The sequence below is a fragment of the Podarcis vaucheri genome (genome assembly GCF_965113315.1).
Source record: "Podarcis vaucheri genome assembly, chromosome: 5".
Classification (NCBI taxonomy): Eukaryota; Metazoa; Chordata; class Lepidosauria; order Squamata; family Lacertidae; genus Podarcis; species Podarcis vaucheri.
The window spans coordinates 87,300,766-87,316,523 of record NC_138763.1 but is presented as its reverse complement, the minus strand read 5'-3'; the positions used below and the strand labels follow the sequence as shown (position 1 = coordinate 87,316,523).

General features: G+C 45.3%; 1 long non-coding RNA gene across 1 annotated transcript; it reads right to left on the bottom strand.

Annotated features, from left to right (window-relative positions):
- Positions 1 to 3,990: 3,990 nt before the first annotated feature.
- On the bottom strand, positions 3,991 to 14,978 carry LOC309533636. The gene is made up of 3 exons (XR_014220364.1): positions 14,186 to 14,978; positions 8,043 to 8,140; positions 3,991 to 5,758 (listed from the first exon to the last, which is right to left on the bottom strand). It is a non-coding gene; the product is annotated as an uncharacterized lncRNA (long non-coding RNA).
- Positions 14,979 to 15,758: the final 780 nt, after the last annotated feature.

Sequence of the window (15,758 nt, the reverse complement as noted above, 5' to 3'; positions counted from 1 at the left end):
GAGCGCCAGTTCCCAACACCACCACCGAAACACTGGCAAAAAACGCTGACAAAAACTCAGATAGCCTGTTTGCTGTTTGGCAATTATTACTTGTACAGTCTTGCTCAAAGTTAATGTTTCTTTCGGTCGCTGTTGGAGTGGGGGCGTTTTGGGGTGGGTTTTTTTTTCGCGGGATGCTTTTTGTTTTTTGTTCTCTCCCCCCCCCAGTTTAAGAGTTGGGGGCAGCAGCTAAACCTTCGACAAAAGGGAAGGGGGGAGCTGCTATTCTTTTACGGGGGGGGGGGAGAGTGAAGGGATTAATTAGCAAGTGCCAGTCCACACTTTCGTTTACCTACCAGCTATTGGCAAAGATGTCAAGTCGATTTTATTTGCACACAATGGAAATGATTTATTTTCACTGAAGAAGAAGGGGGGAGGGAGTGGGCTGGCAGATATTTGAGGAGGAGAAGGAGAGAGAGAGAGAGAGAGAGAGAGAGTGGGGCGGAGAGGAGAGGAGGAGGAGGTGGTGGAAAAGTTTGAAAATGCCTTGAACTATTCACTGTCGAGATGGCTAATCAGTATTGAGGCTGGAGGGCAATCGGGCAGCTTTTCAATGCGGTTTTCCTTTCATCTCAAGCTGGATGGAGGCGCTCAATTAAAACCCTATCAGTTTGTAAGTAAATCAACGCCTATCAAAGTTGTCACATCAAACAAAACGATTATTATTGCGGCCCGCCTCCCCTATTAATCTCCTTCTAAAATAATCCGCTTGACAGGTCAGACTGGTGAGCTGCAAAACCTGGCCAGGATCGCCACCACCCAAAAAACAAAATAATATATGTACCCCAGCCCAACCCGGACTGACTTCTGGTTTTTCCACCCTTCGGGAAAAGACAGTGCAAACCCTTCGATTATGGTTTCCCTGCCTCCAATCTTGCTTTCCCCTGTCTTGACACTTAAGTGTCAGATTTTGTAGGCAGTCTTTGAGTAAAAGCTCGAATCATTGTAGACCAGTATCACACCGGGCCTCTGCATCGCTCTGATTTCCTAGACCTTTTTAAACCGAGAGGGAGAGGGGGAAAGGCGGCTGGTCTCACTGGAGTAGCCAGATGTAACAAACATTCCCTACCTGCTTGTGTTTAACGGCGTTTATTATGGTTATGTCTCGCTTCTTCTCTATCGACCATCAAATATGCCCGCGTCGCTGTGACTTTCACAAATGTTCTATATTCAGTACATGTGGAAATGCATAAATATATTGGCATGGTGGCGGGGGTGGGGTGGGGAGAGAGGGGGGAATAAAACTTCAGCATATCTGAGATCCGGGAGGAATGCAATACAGTACTACAGTAAGAGGAAGAAACTCCCCACCGAACGGGGGCGGGGGCGCGCCGGGGGGGGGGGACGCGCAGGCAGACACACACGGAGTCACCGCAGCCTGGCCGTGCGTTCAAAAGAGAGCTGGATGACTCCTGCGCCGCCGCCGCCTCTTTCTTTTGCTTTTCTGGTTTTTAAAGCGGCGCGCGTTGATCGCGAAATCATGTGCACAGCCGTCGTGCTAGATATGCAAACTAGATTCTCTGAGGGACCAAAAAAAAAAAGTGTAAAGGTTTACAGAGGCATTTAAAATGCACGTAGACGCAAAGACCTACAGGATAGCATTGCACGATTCCCCCCACTTTTTATTTTTTATTTTTTAGAGACCTATCAGCTAGATAGTAATCAGTGTGCAAGGTAAATTGCATCCTCGGCTTTGGTCTTTTGAACCGAGCAACTGAGAACCACGTCTTTGGTTCCCCTCTTTCAAGGGCGCGTTCTTCGTTCTTGTCGAAATCTGTTCCAAGGTGGTTTGCTTAATCTCCTTTCGCTTTGTTTCCCGCGAGGTGGGGGTGGGGTGGAATCCGAAAGCCCCTGAGTAGCGCCGCTTAACAAAATGAAACTTTTCTGTTTAAAATCCACTCGACGAGCTGCTTATTCAGCTAATATCCGTCCCTTTTCTTTGGTGGCCTGAGCGCGGGATTTATGCGCCAATGTTTTGGAAACCTTTCACTAATCGGACCCGGCTGTGCGTCTCCCACCCCAACAGCACCCTGTTCCTTTAGGCGCAGAACGTCATTTTGGGGAGATCTTGGGTTGCTACCTAAAAAAAAAAAAAAAGTAGGCACCTTATTGGCAGCAGGAGGAAAGTGAGTTCAGAGCTGTATGTGACGCCTCTCAGTTTGCTAACCCAAGTGGCGTTTAACGTTCGCACCAAAAATATTCGTCGGGAAGGCTGATTTGTAATTAAAGCATGCCCAACGCCTGCTCTCAGACACACAAATGAAGAATTTCTGCCCAGAGAGTTGAAGCCAGGGAAGGCAAGGGAAGACTTATCGGTTTCAGGGAGCGTTTGAGCTAATGGCGCACATCTCTCCAAAGGAGCACTGTGTATTTTCCGCTCCAAGCCTAAGGGCAGAGTGAGGCAAAAGACGGCTAAACGCATATTTGGTTACAGAGAGGGGAGCATGTCCTACGATTATGCCGCACGCAAGGGAGATGATCTTGCAGATCCACATAAGGCGCACAATCTAGCGGGAAGCTCTCCGGCGCAAGCCCCGCGGACATGAAGGCGGGCTCCGCAGGGTGACGCGCTCCTTGCCCCGTTCCCGGTCAGGACCGCAGGATGGGATCAGAAGAACTGCGCCCTGGGCTGCGTGCCTGGCCTCATGAATATGTTTGCTATGGAAAGTCCGCAGTTCTCCCCGATGTTTGAAACTCGAGAGCCGGACAAGATACTTCTCCTCGGAGAAAAGTTGTTTCCAAGGTTAAAATGCTAAATGAGGCATATTGCTCAGGGAGCTGATACACATATGCATACACATACGCGCACATAAAAATTATTGCGCGCGTGTGAGGGTCCAAAGCAGCTCCTTGATCTTATCTTGCGAAAATAATTTAGACTGGGGGATTTATCCAGTTTTGCATTCCTCCTCCAAGATGATACATCTATCTGCTCCTCTCCCTCCTCAAACCCCAGATCCCGTGTGCTTTCATCGTGCACCCTAAAAATTAATTCCACCTAAAGTACATTTGTCACTTGGGACTGTACTTTAGTGACGTGCAGAATAATTTACATCCGCGTTCATCAGGACTGTCCCAGGAATGATGGATCATTTTGTTGAGTTGCAGTAAGGGGGGGTGGAATGGAAGGAGAGTGCGGAATGATCTATAATGATGTAATATATACATTAAAAGGGTGTCTGGATGATCAGAGTTTTGCTAAAAATGTAAAAGGGCTTTTTGATTGATAACAGGGGTTGCTGTTTTTCTGCAAGGGCTGTCACGGGCTGACACAATGCTTGAATTATTAGGGCAGAGAAGGGCAACCATAAATTTCCAGCGTCAGGCAAAAACTCTCTTTATTGTCTGTATGATGGATGGGCCTCCGTACTAGACACCAAATACTTCGTATCACCCTTAAATGGGAACACATTTTTCGCGGCCATAATTCATGTTTTTTAAATAGAAAGTTTGAAATGCTTGCCTATATTTCACGGGCCTGACATATTTATGAATCACTCCCTGCATGCAAATATAATTATTTAAAGCACCGAGGCTGACATATGGGTTAGCAATGGACCAAATGCTGTTAGTGGAGTGACTTTCTTTTAATCCTCTAAATTGAATAGCCTGGCTAGGGGAAGAGAGGTGGGGAGCGGGAAGGGGAGAGGACTGGCTACCTGTTAATAAAGTCAAAGGTAAAGTTTTTGCTAATTTTGTCTCGGAGAGAGAATGAGATTCTGGCTTGATTAGGTAGATCTGACAAAAAGGAGACTTCTGAGCCAAGTTACTATTAGGTTAATGAAAAATACACTAATCTTTGTCCCAGATGGAAATAAGAACCAACCAAGCTAGGCGTTTGTTGCTTACGGAGTACATATATTGTCCTGCAAAATGTAGGTTCCTAGTTTCGCCTCAACCTCTTGACCTACCAGGGGGGAAATATACAAAGGACTCTTTTATAAATCGTAGTTAAAACACATCCGCTTTATTTATTTAGGTGCTTTATAAATGGGGAAGAAAGAAGAGGGTGAAAAAGGGATATCGTCTGGCATGCAAGGGACAAACATCTCTACTTGCCCACGGTTGCTGCATTATGTGTTTGCAAACCAGTTCAGCGTTTCCCCCTCAATGTTGAGCAGCGTTTCACTTTATGCGCATCTGTTTATTTCCCCTCTGACGCCCGCTTCCCTCATCCCTCCGCTTCAGGCAGATCTGCAGAGATCCAAGAGGGAGATCAGTTGGCCAGTCACATTTTAATAACGTAAAATAAAAAAGATCTGAATCTTGCTAAATAGAAGACCTTGAATAAAGAGCTTTTCGGGAGTCTGAAGAGGACCAGCGACTCCTCTCCCACCCCCGCCACCTGGATTCTCAGCGCAGGCACCCCACCGCAACAAACGGAGTGAACAGCCGGAGCGCCGGAGCCACATCCCTTGCTCTGCAAAACACAGACGACAAGCGAGGCCCCAGCAACAAATCGTCCCTTAAGATCCTGCCGCGCCGTCCGTTGCCCCGCCACCCCCCACTCCTAGGCACCGATCTGACGTTACCTGTACCTTCCTACCGCGCGTCTGTTTCCAAACACTGCTCTCCAAAGTGAACCAGGAGAATGTATATGCTTTCGTGGACATTCAGTTCTGATTTTTGGGGGGGAGATGTTGGTATTGCATTAAAAAAATAAAAAATAAAGATGTGGCTGGGAGGGTTTGCAAACGAATGGGAAGGGATTGAAAATGCACGGGAGAAGCTTAGGACACCCCCCGCCCCACCCCAACACCGCCCCAGCCTTCTCTCCGCGCGGCGCAAAGGGACAACCGTGAAAGCGAAAGGCAGGCGAAGCTGGTCCGGAGAGGGGAGGGGGAGCCGAGAGGCGCAGCCGCCGCAGCAGTTGGCGACACTTCCGCCAAGGGTGGGGTTTCTTAGGGACGCCTTTCCCAGGCCCTAAATTCCGCCGGGTTGCGTTTCTGCAATGGCTGGGAGGAAATGGGCAGAATAAGGCGTTGCTAGAATGCACTGTAGCGCTTTAGACGAAAGGCGCAGGGTGTGTTTTGGAATAGCCTCCCGCTTCAGAGCCATCTCCGGCAGCCCTCCCTGCAAGTAGAAAAGGAGTACTGTGGGCACCACGCCAGGCCTTTGTCCCTCACTGGGGTGCCAACTTCAATAAAATATTTTTTGGGGGGAGGGGGGGAGGTAAGCCCCATCCTGCATAATCGATCACAAGATACGCACATGCACACCGTTTCAAAGGCAATGACAATGACAAAGGCAATGATTTGAGGGCTCATTTTTTCCCAGGCCATGTGGCCAGCATGACTAAGATGCTTCTGGCAAAACCAGAGCAGTGCACGGAACCGCTGTTTACCTTCCCACTGGTGTGGTACCTATTTATCTACTTGCACTGCGTGCTTTCGAACTTCTAGGTTGGCAGGAGCAGGGAGCGAACAACAGGAGTTCACCCGCCGACCATTTGATTGGCAAGCCCAAGCGGCACAGTGGTTTAACCCACAGCACCGCCCTTGTCCCTAAACCGTTCATTACATTGTTGCTTTTTGTGTGTGTGTGGGGGGGGTTCTTACCCATGTAACAGTTGCTGGATCAGAGCAAAAAAGCCCCCCCTAGTTCAGCATCCTATTCACCAGGGGTCTCTTGGGAAGCCCTCAAGCAGAGTGTATTCTGGTTCTGGCACAAATGAGATGCACGGGATTGCACTTTTCTCCTTGTTCACTGCTCTGGGCTCCTATAGAAAGGGAATATAGAAAAATGAAACCAAGAATGCAATAAGGCTAGCACAAAATACTTGAGCTGTTAACCTGCAAATCCTCAGTTCATATCTTGCCTGTGTGCCGTGTGTGGAGTAGACCTCATATGAGAACAATAGGTAAACGGACCCCTGCCCATCAGGTCCAGTCGTGGCTGACTCTGGGGTTGCAACGCTCATCTCGCTTTATTGGCCGAGGGAGCCGGCGTACAGCTTCTGGGTCATGTGACCAGCATGACTAAGCTGCTTCTGGCAACCAGAGCAGCGCACGGAAACGCCGTTTACTTTCCTGCCGGAGCGGTACCTATTTATCTACTTGCACTTTGATGTGCTTTCGAACTGCTAGGTTGGCAGGAGCAGGGACTGAGCAATGGGAGCTCACCCCGTCGCAGGGATTCGAACCACCAACCTTCTGATCAGCAAGCCCTAGGCTCTGTGGTTTAACCCACAGTGCCACCCACGTCCCTATGAGAACAATAATATTAACCTATTTTACAAGGTCATCCTGGTTTCCTGGCAGAGCTTCCCATTTTCACACCACATGTAAAGATGCCTCAAAATGACCTGTATCAGGGGTAGGCAACTTTTTTAGGCTGAGGGGAGCCAGAGGCATTATCAGAACAGGTTAGAACCAGGCAAAAACACTCAAGGAGGGTAGAAGTCAGAGATGGTGAGGAGCATGGGCTGGGGATGTCCCAAGTGTCAGGCAGAGATACATAGTCACATCTGGGGCCCAGGCTTGAGGTTCTCCACCCCTGAACTCTGGCCAACACAGACACAGGTTCTACACACCACATTGCCATGGACTGGTTTGGCATAGAGGAATGGTGGGAGGAGAGGAACCAGTTGGGGAACCACCAAAGGAAGAAGGCTGAGAGCCCAGGGAGTAGTGGTGGAACAATGATGAGTGTGAAGAGGGAGAAGATTGGGAAGAGAAGATGTCAGAAGCTGAAGAGTTAACGGGGCTTTGTGAGCAGGGAGAGTCTGTGCCAGAGAGGAGTTGAGAATCAGAGGCAGAAGCTGTAGCAGGAGATGAGGGAGGCCAAGAGGCAGAGATGAGTCAGGCTGGTGAAGAGTCACAGGTATCTTCCCCTCCTGTGACAAGCTTTCTTCCCTCCTTGTCTCCCAGAAGAGGGATTAAATGGGGAGAGCAGCAGCTGGCTGCATGCAGGCACAGTCTCTGATTGCTTGGAAAAAGTCCTGGAGAGGAGGGGATTTTCAGTCTCGGCAACTGATTCATGGGGTAAGACCCACCAGAGATGAGCTGCTGTGCTCATTAGGCCTGATACTCAGCCAAGTCTGTGAAGATTGTGTTTTTGCTAATAGTTAACTCCAACTTTGAACAGTGTGATTTACTGCTGGCTCACTCTTTGACACACATCAATATTATTATAAATAATTAAAATGAGATTGTGTACTTCCTATGTATGTCAAAGTCACAAACCCCTTTGATTTACACATCTAAGCTCATTTAATCTTATTGTGTATATTGGTCTTTGAATCTGAATTTTATTATGTCTACTTCTTTTTAAATTCTGTTGATTTTTTTGATTAAGCAGTATATAAATCTCGTTAAGTAAAAATAAATAAAAAGGGATGACTTGCAAAAACTTCAAACTGAAACAGAGTGAATATTGTGAAACAGCTTGTGGACTGCAGTGAGGTGAGAAGAAGCAACTGAAGCATATAAGCAAGTGAGCCTTTGCAACTCCATTAGTGGGAAATAAGAAAGATAAATCTGTAAATGATGACAAGATGGCAGGATTGCTTTTAACCTGAGTTGTTGGAAGAATGTCTGAAAGCAATTTTCATTAACATGAAAGATAAGACTATAGCTGATGAGCATGTTGCTTTTATTATTCAGCAGGGATAACCAACTGGCACTGTGTGGTCACTGGAGCAATTTTCTCTGGCCCATAATTATACTTTATCTGGCTATAACTATATTTGGATCAAGGTGTGGTAAATAATCTTACTGTAAGGAAAGTGGGAGAGTTTTCACTGGTAAGAGAGAGATGTCCTACACAAACAACAGATTTCTCTTTAAACTGTATGTGCAATGCTGATTTATTGAGGCCGGGGGCTTGGAACACAACTTTATTCTGTTCTCTAAGGCTCGTTTTGAACCTTGTCCAGTTCCCTGCCTTGAAATGAAGTTTTGATTCAAAATGGGATAATCTGGTGCTATTATCTGGTGACATCTCTCTCTGCTGTTGCCAAAACCACCCCATCCCATTCACTTCCCTTTTCCATCGAAACTTACCAGACAGCAGCAGAAACAGCTGTGCAGATGCTAGGCTGTGGTCTCCTACCTGGTTCCTTGGTCTGATGCTGGAAGGCACTTCTCGTTTTTTGTACATGCTCAAGTACATACTGGAGTACATAACACAGATAAGATATACATGAGATCCTGAGTATACATGGATGTTTTGTAACTTTAAAGCATGTGGAGAGAGAAGGGTGGTTAAGCCTCCAAAGTAGCTTTCAATGACACCAGATGCACAGTGTTAATGTTCTCATGGATGCAGCTGCCCACTAGGCAATGGATTAACTCTGCCCATTGTATTTCATACAGGTGGCTGTCTGCAGTGCCAGGTTTCAGTCATTCCTCACCCAATGCCAAATAGATTAAGGCAGCCAAAGGCTAATATCTCAGTGTTTTGCTTTGAGGGGGGGCATTGCATGTTGCTTATTAACCTAAAGGTGTGCTGTGTAGTTGTTGGGGCCATTTTTACAGCCAATGTTTCTCAGTTCACCTACGATGAGCAATTAACATGGGAAGCAGCTTTCAGAGCAGTGCTTCCCAAACATCTGATAGCTGAGACATCTTTTTTTCTGAATTAAAATTGAAGGCAGCTTTACTCATGCCTGCAAGAGTATTAATTTATCTACCCTAAATGGAACACCACCCCTTCTAATTTTCTGCATGAGTCAGCATTCTGGCTCATACAGAGATACAATGGTGAGGCTCCTCAGTGGGCATTTCTGCATTGTCTCTCTGTGAGGAATTACTTAATTATCAAATTACATGTGGCACAGAGACCACTCCGCTACTTGCAGAGTCTGAATGGAACAAGCTAGGTCAGAGATGTAACTTAATGCAGAGATATCTACCTTCAGAGAAGGCTGCTATTGTATCTTGGCCATTCAAGAGCTTTAATTCATGTACAGTATTACCTTTAATTTTCTAGTTCCTTCGAGGACTTAAAATGATAAAACCTCCTCCTCTCTCATTTTGAAAAGAAAATATTTCAGGAGATCTGATGTACTATCTTGAGATAGCTATTCTCCTTACATGACAGATGACTAAAGATTTGTAAATGTAAACTTAAGGTTGGCTGCCATTGCTATTTCGTGAAAATGGATTTGAATAAGTAGAAAAACGTATAAATACTCAATGCATTGAACAAGTCCTTTCTTAGAATGAGAAATAGCTTTATGTAGTTTTTGCAAGCAATGGGGGGAACCAGGGTTGCTCTCTCTGATTAATATTTCTTCTAGGAAAAGGGTGGTAGTTTGAAACACTGACAAATACATTTACAAATGATTTTCATCTTAATCTATACCACTTTACATAAGCTGATTGAGTGTCTAAATTAAAAGCTTTTATTCATCATGTGAAAATGTAAAGCTATCTCTTTTAGAGACATAATAAAGCACCAGGTTTTTAGACCAAACGTTTATTCACTTCTTCTTTTCTTCTTTTTTTGGAATGTTAACTCAACTTGTGCTCTTGCTATCAAGCTCCTGCTCAGGTTTTTAAAATGGAGTCTGCATCATGTATTGCATCTGTCAGGAAACTGTCAAGTTTTATCCTTTATGCTGCATTTAGTATGAATTTATTATTGTGATTGTGATTAAAAACCATAGTGGGACAGCTATCTGGCCATATGCCCATTACCTACTCCTTATTAATTTCAAGCTAGGAAACAGACACGACAGACAGCCAGATTCCTTCTTTGCTTGGGAGTCAGGTGATCCAGGAGAGCCAATAGCACACCACTTCCTGCTTCAAGGCCAGCTGTGCTCTCTCAGGCTGCCCATCTATACAGTACTAGCAATAACACAACACAACAAGTCACACACTGTTGACGTCTTAGTATTGGCACATCTGGTCTAAACTTGAAGTGGTTTTCCACTCCAGCTTCCAATGGAATCTGAAAGAACAGGGATGCCCAGGGATCATTTGTGACTTGATTTTTACTACAAGTTCTGTGTCACTCTAACCCATAGGTCGGCAAGGTTTACCTCATTTGGGCTGGTTCACTCCAGCAGAGATCCCTCTGTGGGCCGGGTCACGTTCATGTGTGATCATGCACGGCTGCCGTCCCCTTCTCCTTGTGCCCTCAATCTTTCCCAACATCATTTCCAGGGAATCTTCTCTTCTCACAAGGTGGCCAAAGTACTGGAGCCTCAGCTTCAGGATCTGTCCTTCCAGTGAGCACTCAGGGCTGATTTCCTTAAGAATGGGTAGGTTTGATCTTCTTGCAGTCAAGAGTCTCCTCCAGCACCATCATTCAAAAACATCAATTCTTCGGCGATCAGCCTTCTTTATGGTCCAGCTCTCACTTCCATACATCACTACTGGGAAAACCATGGCTTTAACTATACGGACCTTTGTTGGCAAGGTGATGTCTCTGCTTTTTAAGATGCTGTTTAGGTTTGTCATTGCTTTTCTCCCAAGAAGCAGGCGTCTTTTAATTTCGTGACTGCTGTCACCATCTGCAGTGATCATGGAGCCCAAGAAGGTAAAATCTCTCACTGCCTGCATTTCTTCCCCTTCTATTTGCCAGGAGGTGATGGGCCCAGTGGCCATGATCTTCGTTTTTTTGATGTTGAGCTTCAGACCATATTTTGCGCTCTCCTCTTTCACCCTCATTAAAAGGTTCTTTAATTCCTCCTCACTTTCTGCCATCAAGGTTGCGTCATCTGCATATCTCAGATTGTTGATATTTCTTCCGGCAATCTTAATTCTGGCTTGGGATTCATCCAGCCCAGCCTTTCGCATGATGAATTCTGCATATAAGTTAAATAAGCAGGGAGACAATATACAGCCTTGGCGTACTCCTTTCCCAATTTTGAACCAATCAGTTGTTCCATATCCATTCCTAAGGTATCAAGCCTTTAACCTGTTTGTTGGTGTTTGCACCCTGCTAGCTCCTCCTGGTGATCACCCCATTTGGATTGGTTCCTTTGCCCAGCATAACATGGGCTCTGAGCCTGGCCTTGACCAGGAGTGGAAGGAGGTTTCGGAGCCAATCTAGTGAGCTAAGTCCTTGCGTGGCCCAAGTAATACCTGCAGCCTCATTTTGTGCCGCTGCAGATAAAGCCAATGACAGAATGGTCTGGAGCGAAGAATATGTTGAAAATTCCCAGGGAAGGTCCTTTAGAAGCAGTACAATTTTAAAAACTCCTTTGTGTATTTTAAACAAAGCAGTATTACAATAATAAACCAATCAGTAAGTGGGGGAAGTACTACTTTATATGTAGGGACCGATTTGTTTGTGATCTCTCATTTGTAGATAATTTTTTTTAGCAAAACCACAGGGGATAAAGTTTGGGAAGAAGTGAAGCAGAAGACATTAAGGGGGGGGAAAAGGGAACATTTTCTGCACTAAGGCAGAAAAAGAGAAACACTAATAACCATTTCCCTGCAGATACAGCTTTTTCCTTTCTTTGCTTTTTTTACAGTTTCAGGATAAGGGTTCATAAGGTGCCAATGTTTACTTGTAATATTGAACACAAAATCGAATTTCTAAAATCTAAGAGTTTTCTGAGTTTCCTTTTTTATTTTTGACCTTTTTTTCTGCATGGTATGCCCCCAATTCAGCTTTCCATGTGCAGCTCCCTTGCACTACAGCAGGTCTGAGGAACCTTTGCTGAACTATAAGTCCCATAATCCCTGGCCGTTGGCCATGCTTGCTGGGGCTAATTGGAGTTGTAGTTCAGGAACATTTGGAGAGCCAAAGGATTCCCACCTTTGTGTGACAGGGACCAAGGAAAGGATGCCCTCTGTGTTGAACTGGCTTTCTCCTCCAGACAGTCATCTCTTTGGTGTGGGGCAGGGGATATGTAAAGAGACCACTTGCTCTGCTGGATTCCAAACCCTTTCAAATATTGTGCAACTACGATTGTTTTCTTTTGAGTACATCTACAGCAGGGATTGGGAACCTCTGGCCTTCCATATTGATGGACTCCAGCTCCCATCATCCACCATGCTGGCTTAGGCTGATGGGAGTTGGAGTTCAACAACTTTTGGAGGGTCACTGGTCTTGATCCCTGATCGACACTATAATTTTTAATGGGTTTTATGCTGGTTTAACTTTAACATAAAGACATTGGGGGGGGGATGCAGCCTTGTAAGTGGATTAGGGACTTCTTGTTAAAAATCCTTAGCTCTCACATAGTGCTACAATTCTGTAAGGCCCTGGGGACGCTCTCACAGTAGGACCCTTGTACGTTTTACACCATCATGGTAGCTTGATGGAGAATGGAGGGCTTACTTTCTACTACACTATTGCTGCTGATGGGTGGTATTGCAGCTACCAGCAGAGATCATATGCTAAAAAGGGGGCCAAAGGATGTCACCTTGTCCTATAAAACTGCTTCTAGCCTGGCTCATTAGTCTGAACTGAAGACTGAGTTCTCTGCCTGCTTGCTTCTCAGCATGCCTCCAGACTTCTACCTTTGACAAGTTCCTAGGAATCCATGGCAGCCATGGCACTGAAAGCTCCTTCTTCTCATTAGGCATTGCATATTTGAAGACCAAAGTACAAAATACCCATCAATTGTGAAGGGTGAATGAAAAAAACCCCCGAAACACTCACAGGAGCGTCAGTGACTTTGCTTATTATAAGACATTGCATAGTAACAACATAGGGTTAAAACACACGACTGATGTTGTAAATTAGGCTTTAATACATTCAAGAGTAAGCTTTTGAGCCTTGTCGATAGTCTCCTCCTCAATGAAACATGAAATAGTGCCCCTGGCACTCACTTAATGAGGCAGCAGGATGATCAAGCTAGCACAAGCAACAGAAGTATAAAACAGAGACAGGAAACCTGTGGCCCTCAGTTGTTGTACTACAGTTCCCATCAACTGTGCCTGACCATTGACCATCTGGCTGGGGCTGCTGAGAGTTACAGTTCAGCATCCGGAGGACCAGATGCTCTCCATCCTTTCTTTTATATTGTAAAGGAAACCACCAAGCCTACAACCCCAACCCCACTTACCTAGAACTAAGCCCCCTTGAATTCAATAAGATTTACTTCTGAGTTAGACAGGGTTTAGGATGTGCTGTAAAAGTGTGCTTGCTTTTTAACCTTACTCTTTGTTTCTTACTCATTCCATTTTTTTTACAGTTTCATTTTTATATGTATCTACAGTGGTGAAGTTAGATATGAAAAGAAAAGAGAAGTTATTTGGATTTCGAAGGTGAGAAAAAAATCACTGGCTACCTAATCATGATTGCCAGTATAGTTCTGAAATGTGATAGCACTGTCAGGAAGCAGTTTTGACAAGAGAAGTAGTGGGTGTTGTTAGCTGATTATCTGCTGGCAAGAACCTCAGACCCTTCCAGGGTAGAACCCTCTCAAAGTCTGGGTTTCTCTCAGAGGTGTGCCCTGATGTTACACAGCAAAGATGTTGACCACACTTTTATGGTGACTGCAAATGAATCAGCTTTCCTCCACCACACTGCACTATTCGCCAGCTGTAATTGGTTAGCTATTTCAGATACATAAGTTAACCGACACTAGAGGGATTGTAACAAGCGATAACAGCTTCCTGGTCTAACAAAAAATGCTCCCTTGGCCCCCAGAGTCACTTCCTCAGTTACTTGATCTTTGCCTGTTACTCAGAAACGGTTTCATTACCAGAAACCATTTAATTTCGCCTTCTGAGAGTGTGGCAGAAAGCACCAGTTGCAAAGGGCAGGAGAAGACAAATGAGATATATCTCCATGACAGCAATGAGTGAAGCATTATTAAGAACAGGGATTCAGTCCCAGAATAAACACAGGTGAAGTGAGACATGTGTAGTGAGAGGTTTGCAAAATTATGCATACCTGGAGAATGTGGATAGAAGTATGTAAGATAACTACAATGTGGTGTCCATCTCCTTTGAACACCGAGACAACACATTTTCAAAACTGGTCTTCAAAAAAGCAAAGCAATGAGCAAGGCCTGTTAAACACTGATATTTACTTGTATTACGTTTCTTATAAATTAGAACACTTCACCCATAGAATATTTCAATAAAAACTAACAGAATTGGGAAAACGTTAAAGTTGTTGCAAAGTAAAATGCAATAGGGAACAGAGTTCAGAATTAACCAATGGTGGTTTAACAGTCTAACAGTTCAGCTTCTTGGTTACAAAAAAGTCTTAGAATGGCAACATCACGTACCGTATTCTTGCTGTCTAAGCTCATACTATTACAGCAGATGTAAAAGTGCTGTGCTCAGTGGTAAAACACATACTGTACATTCAGAAAACCCCTGGTTCAAGGTCTGATATTTCCAGTCAGAGGATCTTGGGTAATAGCATTGTCTGGGACTTTATGGGGTAGGCAGTGGGTCTGACCTTAGTATAAGAGTAGGCTCATTATGAAGTCATCAGTGATGTCATCATTGTTTCTAGGGAGGGGGCTAGAAACATTCACCTATGTGGGGTGAATGTTCTTCAGTGTCAGGGGCTGGGCAGAGGAGGAATGGTGGAGACTGCCTCCCCGGCCTGACCCTTCCAGAGAAGAAGGAGACAGTTCAGAATTACAACAGGGGTTTGAAGGAGGTCACAACTCAGAGACAGATGAGGGGGGAAAACTGGGAAATAATGGGAAAAGAGGAGGAGGAAGGAGAAGCACCACCAGGGGAGACACAGCGGACAGACAAAGTGCCTTTAGAAAGCATTCCAGACCCGCCCTCTTCCAGAACCTGGTGAGCATTGAAACTAGGAGAGCAAAGAGCTCAAAGGCAAAAGGCCCTTCCCAGCACCCGTAGCAATGACTCATGAGGAAGTGGCAGAGACAGAGGGGGTGGGGTTTCACTTGGAGCAACACCATTACTCCAAGAGGCTGGATTTCTAAGCCTCTCTCTGTGAATATTGAATAAAAAGCATTGGTAAGAACTTTCCTTGTTTTATCCATTCCTGGAAACCTACTGCGGGGGGTTGGATCCTCTGATGCCTGATGTCCAGTGTCTCAAACCCTTAAGTGAAAAGCAATAAATTCCTGATTTTCTGGAATGGTTTCCTTCTTCCACAGAACATGAGGGAGGAAGGTAACACTTGCCTAGCTAACCAAGTCAATCAAATCAACCCTGGTGACCTATGAGGTGATGGATGTTGCAGACAGAATGACCTCAGTCAAATGCACTACCTCATAGGCATATAGATATATACACAAAGAGGAAACAATAAAAGAAAGTCAATATAAATAGAGAAGAGGTTAATGCACCATAGGGGGGCAGGAAAAGACAAATGCATTTGAAGAAGTGAGTATCTCTTTCTATGTGTACCATCTGTGATAGGGTAACAAGAAGGGAAGAAACTAAGGGAAAGGGAAAGGGACCCCTGCCCATTAAGTCCAGTCATGACCGACTCTGGGGTTGCGGCGCTCATCTCGCTTTACTGGCGGTCATGTGGCCAGCATGACTAAGCCACTTCTGGCGAACCAGAGCAGCGCACGGAAATGCCGTTTACCTTCCCATTGGAGCGGTACCTATTTATCTACTTGCACTTTGACATGTTTTCGAACTGCTAGGTTGGCAGGAGCTGGGACTGAGCAATGGGAGCTCACCCCGTTGCGGGGATTCAAATCGCCGACCTTCTGATCGGCAAGCCCTAGGCTTTGTGGTTTAACCTACAGCACCACCTGCGTCCCTCTGGGAAGAAACTACCCCCCAAAAAACGCCTCTAGTACTGCAATCATATCATATGGAAGTCACACTGTGTTCAAGAGGGCTTCCTCTCATGTAAGTGTG